General features: G+C 40.5%; 1 long non-coding RNA gene across 7 annotated transcripts in view; it reads right to left on the bottom strand.

The window, feature by feature from the left end:
• Positions 1-14,948, bottom strand: part of LOC144324109 (uncharacterized) — a 74,047-nt gene that overhangs the window by 42,193 nt on the left and 16,906 nt on the right. Inside the window, exon 7 of one of the 7 annotated variants that reach the window (XR_013389507.1) lies at positions 8,923-9,082. The exons of the other annotated variants lie outside the window; for them this stretch is intronic. This is a non-coding gene — a long non-coding RNA (uncharacterized LOC144324109). Of the gene's footprint in view, positions 1-8,922; positions 9,083-14,948 lie in introns of those variants that run through there. 7 annotated transcript variants of the gene reach the window in all.

Below are 14,948 nucleotides of genomic sequence, written 5' to 3'. Positions count from 1 at the left end.
TCCTCACATTACGGATTTGGGAACTGGGACTTAGGACAGGGAAGTAAATTGTCTTAGGTTATACAAAGAGTACACAAAATAGAACTGGGATTTTCTGACTCATATTCTTAGCACCTTGATATATGCTTCTATTAGCTAGAGGGACTTTGTTTCAGTAGCAGACCCAAACCCCTACCAGTTGCCCAGCCACAAGCACGTCTAGGCAAGAACAATCCATTCATACCACTTCCAAAAACATTCAAAACACAGGTGAGCCACAGGTTAGAAATATTTCAGTAAGGTAATAGTTACATTGCAAGTAACTTAAATCGAAAGGAAATGTGAACTCCTTTGACCACTCTAACTTGAATCCTTGCTCCTGCTCTATGCCTGTGGCTTATGTCTACTCTTTGTCTGCTAGGGTCTCTGCTAGAATGTCACTTGATTGTAAAGTCTTCCTGACCTCCCATAGATTCATAAAATAGCAACTCCTGCCCTGAGTTTCCTATCTCTTTGCCTTACTTTGTTTCTCCTTCTGACACCCTATGTTTAAATTTATCTATTTTTTACAATTTCCTCCAGTTGGAATGTGAGCCCCACAAAGGTAAGGACTCTGTCTTGTTGGCTACTATACCTCAGCACCTGGAAAGCACTAGCCAAATGACTGAATGAATACTGTTCACAGTAGAGAGGCCACACAGTACAGCGGTAAAAACTGGATTTATAATCAGAAGTGGGTTCGAATCCCATGTCTACCACTTATAAGTTGTGTGACCTTGCTTGAGCTAACCTCAGAGGCTTCAGGCAGAGCAAAGGCCCTGAGTGGGAGCATGCTAAGCAGGTCAGGGTGGCTGCGGTCACCACAGCACAGGGTAGACAGAATGTGGTGAAAGGAGAGAGAGGTAAAGATGAAGGGAGTGATTAGCTGGGTTTTGTGGACGATTTTAAGAACTTTGGGTTTTGCTGTGAGTGAGAAGGGAAGCCAGTCGGAGGATGTGACACAGAGGAAGAATGCTATCTGTTGTAACTTTCACAGAGTCTGTTTGTGGGCAAGGGCAGAGGCAGAGAGACCAGTTAGGAGGCTATTACAATAATCCAAGTGAGAGACGATGGTGGCTTGGCCAGTTTAAATGCTAAATAAAGGTGGTGAAAAATTGTCAGATTCTGAGAAGACAGCCAACAAGATTTGCTGATGGTTTGGGTGTGGAATGTGAAAGGAAGAGTCAATGAGGATTCCAAAGATTTGAGGGAGGACTATGGGAGGAGCAGGTGTGGGATAGGTAATCAGAAATGTGGTTTTAGTTAAGTTTGAGAAGCTTATTAGACATCCAAGAAGAGATGTCAGGCTGTCAGTGGGACAAACAATTCAAGCATTCATGGAGGAGGTACAGGTTAGAGATATAAACTGAAGTATTGTCAACAGATAAGCCAGAAGTTTCTGTCTTGGCTACTAATAAGAATCACCTAAGGATCTTTAAAAACATGTTTTTAATTGTGATAAAATGCACATAACATAAAATGTATCATCTTAATGACCTTTAAAAAAATACATGGGGACACCTAGGTTGAGTGTCTGCCTTCGGCTCTGGTTGTGATCCCAGAGTTCTGGGATCAAGTCCGGCATCGGGCTCCACACAGGGAGCCTGCTTCTCCCTCTACGCCATGTCTCTGCCTCTCCATGTGTGTCGCTCATGAATAAATAAATAAAATCTTAAAAAAAAAAATACATGGGTTTCAATCTAGACAATTGGAATGACAATTTCCTAGGGTAGGGACTGGGCACCAGTGTTTTTTTTTTTAAATGTTATTTATTTGTGGAAATAGTGTGTAAAAGAGAGAGAGAGCGCGCGCAGGAGTGGGGGAGGGACAAAGGGAGAGAGAGAAGCAGGTTCCCTAAAGGAAGCTTGACATGGGGCTCTATCCCAGGACCTGGGGATTACGACCTGAGCCCAAGGCAGATGCCCAACTGACAGAGCCACTCATGTGCCTTGGGCACCAGTACTTTTAAACAAATATACCAAGTGTTTAAAACTTGGAAAGATGAGTAGAAACCATAAAGGAAAGAGGAAAGGAACAGCCTATGAAATAGGAAGAAATCAGACAAGTGGAATATCCCCAAAGCCAAGCACAAAAAGTATTTCAAGAAGACAGCAATAATAACTGTCAGATACTAGTAATAGATCAAGTAAGATGAGGACTAAAGAAAAATCATCAAACTTAGCAAAATGTAGTTCTCTATTTTCCTTGACAACTCTTTTTGAGGTGTGTTAAAGATATCTTTCTATCGATAGGCACTATCATATTTATTTATATTAAAAATAATGTCCAGTAGTTAAAAATAGCACCTTTCGACAGCAGAGCCCATTAGAAGTTTTCAGTCCTGCTGTGTCTTGCTTATACATCACCCATGACTCAATAGTCAGAACAAGGTCAGTTGGTGATTTGGTTCCAGACTGAGTCTCCTATAGATGATATAGAACTATGCAGGACTTCTTCTCTGAGAGGGAATGAAAAAGGATCTTTCAGCTTGACTACCAAGGAGATGGGATAATAAACTCACCCGGCCACTCCTAGGAACCAACCAAAGTGAGGCAGAGAGGACTTATAGAAGGACAGTCACTAAGAAAACAGAACTCTTTCTCTCTTTTTATTTGAGAAAATGCCCTCATCTCTTCCCTGAAACACCAAACAAATGTTTAACTTATATAGTGCTTTAAAGTTAACAAATGTGAGTTTTGCCAGACCCTGAAATGGGGAATTCAAAGACTTGAGCCATCCATTGAGAAAAATCTGCCCCTCAAGTTCAAGTCCATGTCTTCTAGACATGTCTTCTATCCTTCAGAAGCACTTCCTTCTTGCTGATCCTGAATCTGCCCCCAGTTTATTCACAAATCTGGCTGGAGGCATGCACTGCTTACCAAAAGTCTTTCTCCAAACCCACGCTAAGGAGCTAATGCTTTTCTCCACTTCACTACGTTCTTAAGGGAGAGAAGCTCTGATGAGAAGCAAGGATAAAATCAAGAATATATGTAGAACATAACAAGGGGACCGTATTAGGAGTGAGGGCAAAATTCTCATCCCCTTTGTTATTCACTCACTTCTTCCTCGGATTATGTATCTAGAACTGGCACCTAGCAGTGCCTCCTGTCCCTAGAGCAGGATTCAGTAGAAGACATACAGGCTCCTCTCCAGGGCCAAGAGGTCTTCAAGTCCATGGCGTCCCACCCAGTTAATCAGAACAGGAGACAGGATTGGGACCTACGGCTGAGACTCTAGAGAGTAATAAAGAGGGGGCATTTTCCTAGAGTAGATTTCCTAGAGCAATCGGGAGGTTATCTCTTTGGTGTGGACTAAATGTGTGCATCCCTCCAAAATTCATATGTTGAAACCCTAACCCCTACTGTGATGGTATTTGGAAGTAGGGCCTTTGTCAGGTAATTAGATTCAGAACAAGTTGTGAGAGCAGAGCCCTCATGGTTGGACAAGTGCCCTTATAAGAAGTAACATAAGAGAACTATGTTCCCCCTAATATGAGGTCACAGAAAGATGGTAGCCATCTGCAAAATACGAATAAGGCCCCCACCAGACATTTAGTCTGCCAGCACATTGATTTTGGGTTTTCTAGTCTCCAGAACTGTGAAGAAATAAATTTTTGTTGTTTAAGCCACCCAATCTATGAGATTTTGTAAGAGCAGCTCAAGCTGACTAAGACGCTGTGGATACCTTGGATGGTTGGAGGGACTTATACACCCTTGGAAATTATAACTAACATTTTTTAGGAAAGGGTCCATAATTCTCCTCAGAGATTCAAAAAACTAAATCTATGACCCCCAAAAGATTAAAGATCACTGACTTGGAATGACTCTTGTGTTTTTACCCTGTAGGATTACAAGACACTTTGATATTTGGGAACCCAGTCTTTGCCTTCATTCCTATTTGAAGAAATGATCAATATCTAGGAGTATTAACAAATAAGAAATAAGAAAGATTCAAGAGGATATACACATATTCATTGTCCAATATTGTTAATGCCCACCCACCTGAGAAAGCTTATTTTTTACAATAAAATATCGAGTCCAATCTGTTGGGCTACTTTCCCTATAAGCTTTGAATAATATCAACCTCAGATTCCAAGGAAGCTAAGTCATTGGACCTCACCCTATCCCTGCTTCCTCTCCTCCTCCACCACTCCCATATTATTTGGCTTTGTATTCCAAAGCCAAATATAATTTTTTGGTAGTAAATTGGGATTAATTTTCTATTCCACGGAGTCTATCGATAGAGCAAGAAATGCAACTTTGAAGCAAGAAGTAGTCTGAATTTTTTGCATTATATAGACTATACAGCAAGGGTCAAGGGACTAGAATGTGGATTACTGCAGCACTGAGAAAAGCTTTTCAGAAAAGGAGATCAAGAAAAATATGACTCATCATGGATGAACCTTGAAAACATTATTCTAAATGAAAGAAACCAAACACAAAAGGCCACATTTTGTACGATTCTATTTACATGAAATGTGGAGAATAGGCAAATCCATAGAAACAGAGAACAGATTAGTGGTTGCCAGAGGCTGAGGGAAGGGGGAATAGAGTGACTGCTAACGGGTATGGGGTTTCTTTTTAGAGTGATGAACATGTTTTGGAATTAAATAGTGGTGATGGTTGTAAAACTTTGCAAATATACTAAAAATCAATGAGCTGTGCACTTTGAAAGGGTGGATTTTATGATATGTTAATTATATCCTAATTTTTAAAAGAAGAGGAAAAATGTGACTCAGAAAAGATTCATCACAGCTATGGCTCAGTCGCTTATTTGACAATTAACTTGGGGTCATAGTCTTGAGATATTTCTCATGGGTAGAGCTCTATCTTCTCCCCCACACCAATGGAGATCTTTTTATTGCTTTTTCTGTTTACAAAAGAAACATTTGCATTGCATTTTTTTTAAAATTCTGAAAATATGAGAGGACATAAATAATAAAATAACTTGAAAAAACCACCCCAAAAGAAGTCACTATTAACATTTTGGTGTACACTTTTTCCAGATTATTTTTCTATGCATATGCAACAGGGAAAATATTTTAGAACTGTATTAATGTGTTTTTCTCTTATGACTTCCTTGTATGTCAGCACCCTTCATTCTGTAGCAGGCATCCTCTTTTCCTTAAACCATTGGATCCTTACAGCAGGAATGCAGAGTGGAAAAGGAGTCAATGTTCAGTTTTTGACTTCTAAAATAAGACTTTTGATTAGACATGAAGGGTTTTGAAAACCCAACACTGAGAACAGAAAAGATTTATTTTTTAAATGATTTTATTTCTCATGAACCAAGAGACACAGGGTTTTACTGAAAGCCAGGAGTAGGGAAACTCCAAGGATGAGGGACCCGCACTGGGTGGGGAGGAGGACGACTTTGGTGCGGGGATCAAGGGGATGAAGGGGTGGGAAGAAGGAAGGGGGGGAGGGGACAGGTGTATTCCGACCCATCCTGTCTGGACTGAATTCCCGGAGGGGAAAGCGTGTGGGACAAATGCCGGGGCCCCTCAAAAGAAACCGAGGAGGAGACTGGGGGATCCCACGCCCGCGGGGGTCAGGGTAGCGCAAGAGAGGACAGTGGGTTGTGGCCAGACGGGGAGGCAGGGCGTTGCGGCTCCAACGTACCCTGGGAACGACCCCTCCAGGGGGGAAGCTAAAACTTAGCCCCGCGTTCCCTGGGGAGCTGCCAGGGTGCCCCGACCAGACCCGCGCTCGGCCCTGCAGCCCCGCCCCCCCGGCCGCACAGCCGCCCTGGGGGAGGGGGAGAAACAGCCCGGTTAGGGAATTGGACTTTGCATTGAGGACTATTTACCTGGTAGAGACCACTTTAAATCAAAATAGACTGTAAACCACAAGAGACTATTTAATCTGGAGGAGACCGAGATAACTTTAATTGGAAGGGTGGGAGCGTGCAGATTAGGAGTTAAGAAAAGTGGAGAAGCCACAGGGCCTGCTTCTGAGCAGTGTCCTCACTCCAGATGTTATATTTTAAGCAAACGAAAGAAATGAAAATGAATAAAAATTTATAATATTCAGCGTACATGTCAGCATACATGTTTTTGTGACCTGAAGTTTTTCACCCTACAGTATTATTATTATTATTATTATTATTATTATTATTTTGTTGTTCTGTGTATATGTTCTTTCCCCCCAGCTAGGCCTATAAATATTTTGAGGACAAGGACAGTGTTTTCTATTTCTTTGTGTCTACCTTAGTGCTGAGCACAAAGCAAACACTCCATGTCATTGCCACCTAAGCATTTCAAGTTCTTTCTCTATATACATGCAATTAAAAAAAAAAGTCTTGAGGCAAGCATATAGTTCAGAAGAAAAGGCCAGTGGAAAGAGCCCTGCGTGAGTGCCCAAGTCCTCCTCCTGATCAGTCACTGACAAGGCAAGTCACTTTGCCTCTTGCTCTCACTTTCTCCACTTTTCTCACTTTCTCGGAGTTCACGCCTTCACTGCTCACATGTATGTGCGGGACTCAAATAAGGAAACGTACATGAAATCACCAAGAGGAGAATGCAAAATGATAAATGCAAATCTCATTTTGCTAGTGACCCCAGAACCAGAATATCAAAGTGCCTAAGATCAGGCTCTCTCCCCGACTGCTCTGCTGGCCCAACCTTCTGCAAATCCACTGCTATGCCACCCCAACCCCCACTGCCAACTCTCTGACTGTGGCAGCCAGACTGGAGTCAATGATCTCCCAGTAAATAAATGCTTGTTTTTAAAGACCAACTGAAAGATTTTTACTTAGCTGACTTGTGACTGTTTCCTGAACACAGATGGAAAAAGGTTATTTAGAGACAGGAAAACAATAAGGGCATTTTTCATTCTAACAGTGATTAGAGATCGTTAATCCTTTCCACTTCGCCAATTAGCAGGTCTTACAGGTCTTGATTGAAAACAAACAAATAAAAGTAAATATTTTCTCCACCTACCAACAGTCTTAACTTAAGGCATAAGCAATGATGTAAGTCAGGACATCACCAGGCAAGGAACTGCACCTTGATTTTCAACCTGGAAGTCTTTGGTATCATGCTCTGTAATATGTAGAGTATGTTCTACATCTCAGTAAAACTCACGGCTTGCCTTCAGTGGCTTCAGAATCAAAAGCAAGTATGATCCTGAATAACTGTGGGTTTTTAAAATTCTATTCCAATTTAAGTATCATTTACTATTTAAATAAATCTCTAGGGTGCTTGGATGGCTCAATGTATTAAACATCCAACTCTTGATTCCAGCTCTGATCCTGGTCTCAGGTGGTGAGATTGAGCTCCACATGCCCTGCAGAGCCTGCTTAAGGTTCTCGCTCCCTCTCCTTCTGCCTGTCCCCCTCCCTGTCAAAATCAATCAATCAATCAATCAATCTCTGAGAAGCATCTTCTTGAAAGGTAAAGAATTATTCATTCAGTTATGAAACATTAAATGAGAATTTGTTACATGCCAGGAGGTGTGCTAGGCATCCGGATACAAAATGAATCAAGTTCAGTTTAGTAGGGGAAACAGATTTGTCAAACAAGTAATTGTTCTACAGTGTAGTAAATACAATTAAAGATGATCACTGGCCCAGAGGAAGAAGGACCTAGGCTCCAGGTTGGGTTCATGAAACCAGCCCTCGAGCTGAATGTTTTCCCTCATGCACTCATGCCACAAATACATGCTGCACTCTATATGTGTGAGGCATTGGGTAGTAGGAATACAGTGGTGAGTGAAACAGACAAAAATTCCCATACCCATGAACTCACATTATTGTGTAGACAATGATGAACACAAGTAAATACACTAATGCAAAGTGCTAAGGAAGAAAAATTAAACCACAAATGCAGATTTGAAATTGTAGATGAGAAGACCATAGAAGGTCTCACTGAGAAGGTACACTGAACATCTAAAGAGTGAGATATCTAAGTCTTAATATCTATGGGGATGCTGCAGGACAATATGGAGGAGGGAACAACAGCACACAGGCCCTGAAATACAAAAGAGCCAGGAGGAACTTGAGGAAGAGCAAGGTCAGTGTCTCTATGCTGGAGTGAGTGAGGGGAAGAGTAGTAGGAAATGAGATTGAGAGGCAACAGGTGAGAAGGAGGTGTAGACTTTGGACAGGAAGTCATGGGAAGGATCTGAGCAGAGAGTAGCGTGATCTGAGAAGATGACACTGTGTGGTCTTAGGGGCAAAAGCAGCAAGAACAGTTGGGAGGTCATTGCAGTTGTCCAGGGAAAAGATGCTGGTTTGGACCAGGGGATGGCAATGGGAATAGTGAGATACAGTCAAATTCTGGATATATATTGAAGGTAGAGCCAACACGATTTGCCAACAGATTGACTGTGAAATGTGAGACAAAGGAATAAAAAATGCACCAAAGTTTTTGGCCTGACCAACTACAAATGTGGAGTTTTTGTCAACTGCAATGGGGCAGACTGACAGGAGTTGGTTTAGGGGGACAGATCTAGAGCTCAACTTTGAACACGTTAGGTTGAGAGGTTTATGATACCAACTTAAGGTACCCAATAGACAGCTGTATATTTAGGTCTGGAGTTCAAGGCAGAGGTTGGATATGGAGTCATAGATCAAATTTAACACCATGAGCTTGGATAAACTCACCTAGAGAGAATGAGGATTTAACAGAGAACAAAGAGAAAGAAGGAAAGAAAAGAAAAGCATTCCAGACAGAGAGGAAGACATATGAGGACAAAAAGGTAAGGACAGAAATGAATTTAGTTCAGCAAGAACAGGAGCTGACAAACTTTTCTGTAGAAGCCAGATAAATATTTTAGACTTTGTGGATAATACTGTCTCTTGTAACTGCTCACTGCTGCTCTCACAGCATGAGAGCAGCCACAGATAATACCTAAATGAATTGAGAGTAGCTATGTTCAAATGAACATTTATTTGTGGACAGAAGTCGAATTTAACATAATTTTCACATGTCACAAAGTATTAGTCATCTTTTGATTCTTTTCACCCACTTAAATATGTAAAAACCATTCTTAGCTCACAGGCCACACAAAAACAGGCAGCAGGCCAGATTGCGTCCAGAAGCTATAGTTTGCTGACTTCTGACCTAGAAGAACACAGAGTGCAATTAGGGAGCGGTGGAAAATAAAATTGCAGAAGTAGTCAGAGTTTACGTCATGGATGAGAAATATTAAGCATTAAGTGACCAGTACATGGTACGCACTCAATAAATAGTAGATATTGTTATTGATTTGATGTGTCATATAAAGGGAACTAGCAGGCAACTTTAAGGAAGTGAGATTTATAGTCAAAACTGAGACTTAAAATCATAGGATTTAGCAATAGCTAAACTAAGAGAAGGAAGAAAATGAGGCCATGAGGCCTTTGCTGAAATAAGATTGGGGGTAAGTGGAGGGGCCCCAAAGGCACCAGCAAGACATCCTTGGTGATACTAGAAATGCACACATGGACGGCAAGATGTAATGATACTTTAATTTTATAAAACATATGTGGAAACTCATTGTGGTTGCAGGCATGATTCATTTGCAATCCATGAATTAAGATCTTAAATCGTTAATACAAGGGATGCTTCAGAGCAAATGAACCATATTTTTGTGGTAGAGGAGCTTCTTTAATTATATGCCTGCTTATCAAACTGGAGGGAAACATGATGTACCAATGTGCGAATTTAAGGTGCTCCCTTTCTGCTCAGAATCACCAGGTGGAATGTAGGCTGAGTAGTAAAATAGACTATTAGTCCTCCCTCCTCCCCCCGCCTGCTGCTTACTAGTTGGGTGAACTCAGCTCAAGTCCTTGACTTCATTGGGCCTCACTCTTCTGTAAAAATGGAACTAAAAATATATGTATTCATTTGAAAGCTGAAGAACAAATTTTTCACCTTTTGTTTTTTTTCTATTAATTTGAATCACTATTAACATTTTTGAAGCATTTTGGGGTCTTTCTATAATTATTACTATATTTTAAATTTCCAAACCTTTTGTCACCTCAAAATTTCAGTTTTTTTTTTTGTTTTTTTGTTTTTTTGTTTTTTTTTATAGTCACAGAGAGAGAGAGAGAGAGAGAGAGAGGCAGAGACACAGGCAGAGGGAGAAGCAGGCTCCATGCACCGGGAGCCCGACGTGGGATCGCGCCCCGGGCCAAAGGCAGGCGCTAAACCGCTGTGCCACCCATGGATCCCAAAATTTCATGTCTTAACCTGCCATGAAAATAACCTGAACTGGGGCGGTTGGGTGGCCCGTTTGGTTAAGCGTCCAACTCTTGGTTTTGGCTCTGGTCATGATGTCTGGGTCCTGATGTCCTGGTTGTGATATCTGCGTCAGAAGATCCAGCCTGGTGTCCAACTCCCCACTCAGAGGAGAGTCTGCTTCCTCTCTCCCTCTCTCTCTGCCCCTCCCCCTGCCCCTGGAAATAAATAAATTAATTAATCTTAAAAAAAAAATAACCTGAACATAGAGAAATGTATTAATACTATGGAACAGACATTTTTCTTCTTCGGTACACAAAACAAAACTTCAGAGTCTACCAACAATATATGATTGAGATTCTTGAGGATGTGCTTCAGGAACTGTTTGTTGAATACTTAAAAATAAAAATCAGTGTTCCATTTTTAAAGAACAGCTGGCTGTGACTCCTCTGCTGTTTTTGCTTTATGGTCCCCTCAGATTCTTAGCTGTAATTAATTTACTGGAAAGATTTTACAGGACTGAATTAACAATGCAAACACGCAGTTGTACGATAAAAGTCTGTGTTGCTATTCTTCCCATCTCTATATTTTTAAAAATCATCACTATTTCTCTAAGAGGCTATCAGATACAGATCAAATTGTATTACATGGCAACAATAAAACTCCTTTAACCACAATAAAAAGCATTCTCAAGGATCCTCTCATGGCCCACAAATGAAGTTTAAGGAATATTTGGCAAAATAAAAATTCCGGTCTCACAAGAGATGGTCCCTCAAAAAATTGTTTAGAAAGGAACTAGTGCTATGATAAATTAACACATGGTGGGGGAGCATTTCCTGGTAGTGGCTTCAGTTCTCATATTTCTGTCTTGCTCTTTATAATATTATTGTTGTGATGAGGGAAAGGTCTCTGTTGTTAATGATTTCTGCGCCTGTTGTTTTGCCCACATTCTCCAGAAAGCCCTTTCAAGACCATTCTCTGGAATCAGGCTTTACATGCACACTCCAAATGAAAGTTGGGCATTTGCCAGTGAATTCAACTGTCAGGGTCCAGGAACCCTTCTGTGAAAGGCGGTTTGCTATAAAAGAAAGAGCACTGGACTAGAGTTCTGGGTCCTAATTCTGACCCTGCCACTTATTAATATTGTGCTTCTTGACTCTTTATTTAAACCAAATGAGCTTTTGTTTCCTTATCTGTAAAATGAGAATAATAATAACTGCCCTGCCCATCTCTCAGAGTTGTTGTGAGGAACAAAGAAAATACTGCATGTAAAAGTGCTTTTAAACAAGTGCTAAGTAAATGTCGTTTGGTTTTTTTTAAGATTTTATTTATTTATTCATGAGAGAGACAGAGAGAAAGAGATGCAGAGACACAGGCAGAGGGAGAAGCAGGCTCCATGCAGGGAGCCCGACATGGGACTCCATCCCGGGATTCCAGGATCACGCCCTGGGCTGAAGGCGGTGCTAAACCGCTGAGCCACCCGGGCTGCCCAAATGTCAAGGTTTTTAAATATATATATTTATTTGAGAGAGAGAAAAAGAGAGAAAGCACAAGCATGGGGAGGGACAGAGGGAGAAGCAAGCTCTCCGCAGAACAGGGAGCCCCATGCAGGGCTGGATCCCAGTACCCTGGGATCTGAGCTGAAGACATACACTTAACTGATTGAGCCATCCAGGCTCCCCTCGAGGTGTGGGTTTTTTTTTTTAATTTTGGAAAAATATACATATAAATTTTACCATTTTAACAGCTTTAGGTGCCCGGTTCAGTGGCATTAAGTACATTCACACTGTTGTGCAATCATCACCATGGTCCGTTTCCAGAACTTTTTCATCCTCCCCAACTGAAACACTATCATTAAGCATTAAGTCCCTATTCCTGCCTCTCCCCAGCCCTTGGCAACCACCATTCTAACTTTCTGCCTCTACAAATGTGACTACTCTAAGTACCTATAAGTGGATGGTACAATATTTGTCCTGTCTGTGACTGGCTTATTTCACTTTGCATAACATTTTTAAGGTTTGTCCACATTATTACATACATCAAAATTTCCTTCCTATTTAAGACTGAATAATATTCTGTGGATACACAAGCCATATTTCGTTGTCTGTTCATTATTGGACAGTTGAGTTGTTTACCCACCTTGGCTATTATGAATAATGCTGCTATGAACATCAGTGTACAAGTATCTGTTTGAGTCCCTACTTTTCTTTTCTTTTAAAGATGTTCTTTATTTGACAGAGAGAAAGAGAGAGAGAGAGCACAAGCCGGCTGAGAGGGAGAAGCAGGCTCCCTGCTGAGCAAGGAGCCCAGTGGGGGCTTGATCCCAGGACTCTGGGATCATGACCTGAATGGAAGGCAGACACTTAACTGACTGAGCCACCCAGGCGCCCTGAGTCCCTACTTTCAATTCTTTTGGGTACATACCACGTAGTGGAATTCCGGGATCATATGCTAATTCCATGTTTAATTTTTTGAGGAACTTCCATACTGTTTTCTACAAAGACTGCACTATTTTACATTCCTGCCCACAGTACATAAGAGTTCCAATTTCTCCCACATCCTCACCAACACTTGTTTTATATATATATGTATGTCATAGATATATAAAAGATATATATATATATGTTCATATATATGCATGCCATCCTAATGATTATGAAGTAGAATCTCACCATGGTTTTGATTTGTACTTCCCTAATAATTCATGATGTTGAACATCTTTTCATGAACTATTGGCCATTTATTTATCTTCTTTGGAGAAATATCTATTCAAGTCCTTTGCCCATTTTTTAATGGGGTTGTTTGGTTTTGTTGCTGTTGTTGATTTGTAAGTGTTCTTTATATATTCTGGATGTAAATCCCTTGTCAGATGTATGGTTTGCAAATATTTTCTCCCACTTCACAGATTGCCAAATATTTTTATTTTCATTTATGTACCAGATCCTATAAAAATATGCTCAGTCCTTCACCCCCGAACTTTAGGAACACTCTCCCAAACAGAGTTTCTCAATGTAGACATGATACCATAGTTTAAAGACCAGATGAGGGGATCCCTGGGTGGTGCAGCGGTTTGGCGCCTGCCTTTGGCCCAGGATGCCAACCTGGAGACCCAGGATCGAATCCCACGTCGGGCTCCTGGTGCATGGAGCCTGCTTCTCCCTCTGCCTGTGCCTCTGCCTCTCTGTCTCTCTCTGTGTGACTATCATAAATAAATAACTAAATAAATAAAAAAGACCAGATGAGAAATTTTCATTGGCAAAATATTTCTTCTGATTTAAGTAGTAAGAAAAAAGACTTCAAGCTTCCCTGACTCATAACCTATCTCAGTAAGATATTTAATGTAGTAACAAGTTGGAAAGTGTTTTTCTCTACCTGCTTACACAATAATTAGGTAGATTAATAGATTTAACAACAAAAAGCTAAAGTTATATATGCCTGAGGGGAGAAAATAGAGACACTTTTTAAAAAATAATATTTCCTGTTTATGCCTTGCTATTTACCATCCACAAAGGAAAAATGAACAAGCCATACCCTAGCAGAGAATAATCACCCTCTTCACAGATAAACTGTTAAATTGCATAGGTGGAATAACATTAAAAAAAAAAAATACTGAGTACCTGCCAGTCTTTCATTCAGTCATTTATTTTATGAACTTGATGTTTGGGTCTGTGTTAGATACCAGAGCACAGAAATGAATATACACAGTTCCTGCCTTCAAGGAGCTCTCACTCAGCGGAGGCAGGGATGACCAAGTAAACAGATAATTACAATACAATATGGTGAATTCCAGAGAGTGTTGAGCAGCGTTTTCATTGTGGAGAATTCACAGCTGACTTCTGTGAGGAGTATCTCAGAAGTATCAGTCTATTGCTAACATGCAGGGACTTATGATATCCATTATGAATATAAAACCTTATGAAATGTTAATTATTGTTATTACATTCTTGGTATTCTTTCAATACTAATAGGGAGGGTGTATGAACCACAGAGCATTTTGTGTCTAAAACTTTTTAAAATTTGTTTTTATCATCAAAATAATGCATTCTCCTTCTAGGGAGTGGAAGCATACTCTGGTTACACCAGAGTTAACCATCGTTAACAGTTCACTATGTTCTAGTTCATCTAAAATAGCATCCTAAATTCGAAGGTGCTAAAAAGTGGAGAGAAAAAATGGATTTTAGTAAGTACTTTAAGTCTTGGGTCTGTATGAGCAGAAGGCAGAGGCACCAAGGCAGTCCTGAGCAAACTGTACGGGAGAATTTGTAAGAAATCTGGCTTGCATGATTAAAAGAGGATTATATTCATTTTCATACTAATGTTTTATACTTCCAGGTGCTGCATTTTACTCTAAGAATGTATAGTGTATTCCCCAAATCCCTGGCTCTTGGAAGATGCTCCCAAAGTTTATGTTTCCAGAGTTGTACTTAGGACCTTATGAATAGGTTAAGGAATATGATCTTCACCATTCAGAAGATTTATTCTGTATTACTCAAGTGAACCTTTGCCTGGAAGGAGATAAATCTCGTTTCTGAAACATTGGTCAATAAATATATATTGGTCCCACATGGACAGATATGAAGGAGCATATGACTTTTTTTTTTTCATTCCTTGTCCCATATTTATTCTCTTTTCTAAAATCTGAAGGGTTTTAAGGAATGAAAAATGTTGAGATACAACCTGCCCAACTGTCAGGTCTCTTTGTTTTAGAAATGTTAAGGAGACAGCGCGGTTTAGCATAGTACGAGAGGAAAACTTGTATATGAAGACC

Source organism: Canis aureus, chromosome 11, assembly GCF_053574225.1.
Source record: "Canis aureus isolate CA01 chromosome 11, VMU_Caureus_v.1.0, whole genome shotgun sequence".
In the NCBI taxonomy this organism is placed as follows: Eukaryota; Metazoa; Chordata; class Mammalia; order Carnivora; family Canidae; genus Canis; species Canis aureus.
The sequence above is the reverse complement of the archived record's forward strand: the minus strand, read 5'-3'. Positions and strand labels throughout refer to the sequence as shown.